Here is a 6,814-nt window from a genome sequence, read left to right on the forward strand (position 1 = left end):
AGGCACAGAGCCCAAGTGGTACATGGAATAGATATTTAAATGCAGGCAGTGTGGCTTCAGGGTCCATGCTTATCCACTGTCTTCCACTGGCTCTTGCTAACCTGGAACCAAAGCACAGGGGAAATAAAGAACCCAAGCTAGGGAAATGGGCCCAGTGGAAAGTGCACAGGCCCCGGGTTCCCAGTTTGGCTCTGCCCTGTTTGAAGACAAAGGGTCCAAGTTTGTATCTGTAAAGTGTTCCTAGTTCCCTCAGTGGTCATTTGGAGAATAAAAGTAAATGAGATCACATAAGAGAAGCCACGCATCCCACAGTGGGCACGCTAAAAGCATCTCTTTAAGCCTACACCTAGCTATGTACCCCTTCTTAAAATCGCTATTTCATCTCATCCCATTTAAGCCCTTGGGATAAGAAAATACATGCAGCCCTTTCAGTACATTCAGTAAAACATAACTACAAACCATATTACTTATTTATGAAATCCAAAATATAAATTAGTGAATATAACAAAAAGGAAACAGACTCACAGGTATGGAAGATAAACTAGTGATTATCTGAGGGGAGAAGGAAAGGGGGAGACAAGACACGAGTAAGGGGGTGTAAGAAGTACAAACTGCTATGTATGACATAAATGCAAATTTTTACAAAAGTCTAAGGTGAAAGTTCTATGGCAGAGAATCCTAGAAAACAGTAAAGGATAATAAAGGTCTAGTGAAATCATTATAAAAAAAGAGAGAAAGAAATGAGCTACAAGGATATATTGTATAACACAGGGAATGTAGCTAATATTTTATAATAACTACAAGTGGAATGTATCCTTTTAAAAATTGTGACTCACTAGTTGCACACATGAAACTTGTATATAATGTTGTGCATCAATTATACCTCAATGATAAATGTTAATAAATAATTTGAATAAACCTAAAAAATACTCCATAACCAAAACTACTAAAATTTACCCATTTCACTTATTGGAACTATAGAAGCAATTAGTAATTTTATAATTATTTTATTCCTGTTACTAAAGAAAACAGGTCTTGAATTCTGTCCTTAATTTTTTTTAACAATATGTACAAAGTTAAGATGTCCCTAATATAAGTCAGTCTGACCTGCTAGTATTCCACTTGCTGCCAAAGAATAAGAAAGAGAGTGTGTGAAAGAGCAAACAGCCATAAAAGAAAGTCAATGCAGAAACTTCCAAACTCTGCCAGCAATTGCAGTTACTATGGTGTTTCCATGGGAGCAACCACAAATGAAGCTGAAATGTTAACTTCAGCAAGTTTCAAAAGAACACTACTGATAGTTTATTTTTTTTTACAGGTTTATTCCTGACCCAAGAGCATCCAGGGAACACTCATGAAGAAATGAGCATGTATGTTAAATACAGTTCTAAAAAAAATAATTAATTAATTAAATAATACAGCTCTATGTACAGTTGTGATAAAAATAATGTACAGCTGATTTCTTTCTTTTTTATTAATTTAAAAAATAGGTGCATATTATATACATAAATCATACCTAAATTTGATTTTTTAAAAAGAAAAAAAAGAAATCAACTGTACATTATTTTTTATCACAACTATACATTAAGAGCTGTATTTGCAAAATAAATAAGCATGGCATAAATCCATACAAACAAGAGAACTTAACTGATTTTGGAAGACAGAAAGCTGACAGAGATGATTAGCAGGGGAAACACTGATACCTAAGTGCCTGCAGAGAGTGATTCCACCAAGAAATGAGTAATGACATCTGTAACTCTAGAACTGCTCAGAAACTGGAGGCCTTGATACTTCAGGAAAGCAAGAGGATAGGAAAAAAGAGATTGGCTAAATCTGTATATAAAAAGGCAGTTAGGTCCCAGGTATGCTCCTCTGCCTAGAGCAATGAGTGACCATCGCATCCCACCCCCTAGAGGAGAACAGGTGTTTATTCTTTGGAGAGACTGACTCCAACAACCGCTGGGCCTGGGACCATTAGGCACCATGGAAGGTGGGGGTGAAGCACGACAGAAAATATGGCCATCAAGTTAAACCCTCAAATCAACAGTGAGACCCCAAGCCACTTATTTCCAATTTCCACCAGCAAATATTTATCTGTATATATCCCTTTCCTCCCCCATTGAGAAGAGTTGGGGAATCCAGTTTTTCTTCTGGTAAAACTAAATGAGGGGTACAGGAAGGGGAACACATGTAAACCCATGGCTGATTCATGTCAATGTATGGCAAAAACTATTACAATATTGTAAAGTAATTAGCCCCCAACTAAAATAAATAAATTTATAAAATAAAAAAAAAAATAAAAAAAAAAATAAAAAAAAAACTAAATGACCTCAGATATGGAAAAGGCAAAACAGTAGAGATAGTAAACAGATCAGTGGTTGCAAGAGGCTGGAGAGGAGGAGTGAGCAAGTGGAGCGCTGGGAAGTTTTTAGGGCAGTGAAACTATTCTGTATGATGCTGTAACATAAGCACATGACACAATACATTTGTCAAAATCCATACAACTTTATAGTGTGAAGAGTGAATTTAATGCATGTGAATCTGAGAGAACACTTAGGAGATCGTGGGTGTAATGGGAATGACAAAACAACACTATTACAAATGTATAAAAGTAGCCTCCCTGAAGGGGATGGGAAGAAAAGATACTGACCTGAGTAACTTTGGAAATGAGTGAGTACTATGGTTGATAAAGGTACTTTCCCAAGGGCATGACTTAATAATTCTGGAATCATACATGTAGAGTCATCCCTCAGTATCTGCGGGGGAGTAGTTCCATGACCCCACAAAAATACCCCGGAGACTTACCATATACCATTCACAAAAATTAACTCAAAATCAATGCCTGAAGCCATAAAACTCCCAGAGGAAAACATAGGGGAAAAGATCTTTGACATTGGTCCAGGTAGTGATTTCCTAGATTAGTCACCAAAACACAGAAAACAAAAACTAAAATAAACAAGTAGGACTACATTATACTAAACAGCTTCTGAATAGCAAAGGAAACAATCAATAAATTGAAAAGAAACCTATAGAATGGGGGAAAATATTCATAAACCATTTATCAGATAAAGGCCTAATAACAAAAATATATAAAGAACTCATGCAATTCAACAGCAAAAAAAGAAAATAATCCAATAAAAGATGGGCAAAGAACCTGAATAGGCATTTTTCAAAAGGAGACATACAAATGTCCAACAGATCTATGAAAAGATGGTCAATATCAATAATCATCAGTTCAGTTCAGTTGCTCAGTTGTGTCCAACTCTTTGTGACCCCATGAACTGCAGCATGCCAGGCCTAACTGTCCATCACAAACTCCCAGAGTTTACCCAAACCCATGTCCATTGAGTCGGTGATGCCATCCAACCATCTCATCCTCTGTAGTCCCCTTCTCCTCATGCCCTCAATCTTTCCCAACATCAGGGTCTTTTCAAATGAGTCAGCTCTTCACATTAGGTGGCCAAAATTTTGGAGTTTCAGCTTCAACATCAGTCCTTCTATGAACACTCAGGACTGATTTCCTTTAGGATGGACTGGCTGGATCTCCTTGCAGTCTAAGGGACTCTCAAGAGTCTTCTCCAACACCACAGTTCAAAAGCATCAATTCTTCTGCGCTCAGCTTTCTTTATAGTCCAACTCTCACATCCATACATGACCACTGGAAAAACCATAGCCTTGACTAGATGGACCTTTGTTGACAAAGTAATGTCTCTGCTTTTTAACATGCTATCTAGGTTGGTCATAACCTTCCTTCCAAGGAGTAAACGTCTTTTAATTTCATGGCTGCAATCACCATCTGCAGTGATTTTGGAGCCCCAAAAAATAAAGTCTGACACTGTTTCCACTGTTTCCCTATCTTTGCCATGAAGTGATGGGACCGGATACCATGATCTTAGTTTTCTGAATGTTGAGCTTTAAGCCAACTTTTTCACTCTCCTCTTTTGCTTTCATCAAGAGGCTCTTTAGTTCTTCACTTTCTGCCATAAGGATGGTGTCATCTGCATATCTGAGGTTACTGATATTTCTCCCGGCAATCTTGATTCCAGCTTGTGCTTCATCCAGCCCAGTGTTTCTCATGATGTACTCTGCATAGAAGTTAAATAAGCAGGGTGATAATATACAGCCTTGACGTACCCCTTTTCCTATTTGGAACCAGTCTGTTGTTCCATGTCCAGTTCTAACTGTTGCTTCCTGACCTGCATACAGGTTTCTCAAGAGGCAGGTCAGGTGGTCTGGTATTCCCATTTCTTTCAAAATTTTCCACAGTTTATTGTGATCCACACAGTCAAAGGCTTTGGCATAGTCAATAAAGCAGAAATAGATGTTTTTCTGGAACTCTCTTGCTTTTTCGATGATCCAGCGGATGTTGGCAATTTGATCTCTGGTTCCTCTGCCTTTTCTAAAACCAGCTTGAACATCTGGAAGTTCACGGTTCACGTATTGCTGAAGCCTGGCTTGGAGAATCTTGAGCATTACTTTACTAGAGTGTGAGATGACTGCAATTGTGTGGTAGTTTGAGCATTCTTTGGCATTGCCTTTCTTTGGAATTGGGATGAAATCTGACCTTTTCCAGTCCTGTGGCCATTGCTGAGTTTTCCAAATTTGCTGGCATATCGAGTGCAGCACTTTCACAGCATCATCTGTCAGGATTTGAAATAGCTCAACTGGAATTCCATCACCTCCACTAGCTTTGTTTGTAGTGATACTTCCTAAGGCCCACTTGACTTAGGAAGCCCACATTCCAGGATGTCTGGCTCTAGGTGAGTGATCACACCATTGTGATTATCTGGGTCATGAATATCTTTTTTGTATAGTTCTTCTGTGTATTCTTGCCACCTCTTCTTAATATCTTCTGCTTCTGTTAGTCCATACCATTTCTGTTCTTTATCGAGCCCATCTTTGCATGAAATGTTCCCTTGGTAGCTCTAATTTTCTTGAAGAGATCTCTAGTCTTTCCCATTCTGTTGTTTTCCTCTATTTCTTTGCATTGATCACTGAGGAAGGCTTTCTTATCTCTCTTTGCTATTCTTTGGAACTCTGCTTTCAAACGGGAATATCTTTCCTTTTCTCCTTTGCTTTTCACTTCTCTTCTTTTCCCAGCTATTTGTAAGGCCTCCTCAGACAGCCATGTTCCTTTTTTGCATTTCTTTTTCTTGGGGATGGTCTTGATTCCTGTCTCCTCTACAATGTCATGAACCTCCATCCATAGTTCATCAGGCACTGTGTCTATCAGATCTAGTCCCGTAAGTCTATTTCTCACTTCCACTGTATAATCATAAGGGATTTGATTTAGGTCATACCTGAATGGTCTAGTGGTTTTCCCCACTTTCTTCAATTTTAGTCTGAATTTGGCAATAAGGAGTTCATGATCTGAGCCACAGTCAGCTTCTGGTCTTGTTTTTGCTGACTGTATAGAGCTTCTCCATCTTTGGCTGCAAAGAATACAATCAATTTGATTTTGGTGTTGACCATCTGGTGATGTCCACATGTAGAGTCTTCTCTTATGTTGTTGGAAGAGGGTGTTTGCTATGACCTTTGTGTTCTCTTGGCAAAACTCTATTAACTTTTGCCCTGCTTCATTCTGTACTCCAAGGCCAAATTTGCCTGTTACTCCAGGTAGCTCTTGACTTCCTATCCAGTCCCCTATAATGAAAAGTACATCTTTTGGGGGTGTTAGTTCTAAAAGGTCTTGTAGGTCTTCACAGAACCATTCAACTTCAGCTTCTTCAGCGTTACTGGTCAGGGCATAGACTTGGATTACTGTGATATTGAATGGTTTGCCTTGGAAATGAACAGAGGCCATTCTGTCGTTTTTGAGATTGCATCCAAGTACTGCATTTCGGACTCTTTTGTTGACTATGATGGCTACTCCATTTCTTCTAAGGGATTCCTGCCCACAGTAGTAGATATAATGGTCATCTGAGTTAAATTCACCCATTCCAGTCCATCTTAGTTCGCTGATTCCTAGAATGTCGACGTTCACTCTTGCCATCTCCTGTTTGACTACTTCCAATTTGCCCTGATTCATGGACCTAACATTCCAGGTTCCTATACAATATTGTTCTTTACGGCATCGGACCTTACTTCTATCACCAGTCACATTCACAACTGGATGTTGTTTTTGCTTTGGCTCCATCCCTTCATTCTTTCTGGAGTTACTTCTCCACTGATCTCCATTAGCATATTGGGCACCTACTGACCTGGGGAGTTCATCTTTCAGTGTCCTATCTTTTTGCCATTTCATACTGTTCATGGGGTTCTCAAGGCAAGAATACTGAAGTGGTTTGCCATGCCCTTCTCCAGTGGACCACACTCTGTCAGACCTCTACCATGACCCATCCGTCTTGGGTGGCCCCACACAGCATGGCTTAGTTTCATTGAGATAGACAAGCTGTGGTCCGTGTGATCAGATTGGCTAGTTGTCTGTGATTGTGGTTTCAGTCTGTCTGCCCTCTGATGCCCTCTCTCAGTGCCTACCGTCTAACTTGGGTTTCTCTTACCTTGGATGTGGGGTATCTCTTCATGGCTGCTCCAGCAAAGCACAGCCACTGCTCCTTTCCTTGGACGTGGGGTAGCTCCTCTCGGCCGCTCCTGTGCCGTCGCACAGCTGCTGCTCATCAGGGATACACAAACCAAAACCGCAGTGAGATTTCATCTCACACCTATCAGGATGGTTTTTTGAAAATGACAAGAGATAACAACATTGGTGAAGATACGTAAAAAAGGAGACCCTTGTGCATGGTTGGTGGGATTATGAATTGAGACAACCATTATAAAACTGTTTTGGCAGTTTCTCAAAAAACTAAAAAACAAT

At 39.6% G+C, this 6,814-nt stretch overlaps 1 protein-coding gene across 1 annotated transcript in view; it reads right to left on the minus strand.

Moving 5' to 3' along the window:
- The window catches only part of LOC145537485 (hexokinase HKDC1), a 54,127-nt gene extending 47,517 nt beyond the window's left edge, over nt 1-6,610 (minus strand). The window contains exon 1 of the mRNA XM_081568166.1: nt 6,501-6,610. The gene's annotated coding sequence lies outside the window, so the exon portion shown is untranslated. The remainder of the gene's footprint in view (nt 1-6,500) is intronic.
- Between the last annotated feature and the right edge of the window lie 204 nt (nt 6,611-6,814).

The sequence above is a fragment of the Giraffa tippelskirchi genome, chromosome 2 (assembly GCF_054371585.1).
Source record: "Giraffa tippelskirchi isolate mGirTip1 chromosome 2, T2T-mGirTip1v1.2.pri, whole genome shotgun sequence".
NCBI classification, from domain to species: domain Eukaryota; kingdom Metazoa; phylum Chordata; class Mammalia; order Artiodactyla; family Giraffidae; genus Giraffa; species Giraffa tippelskirchi.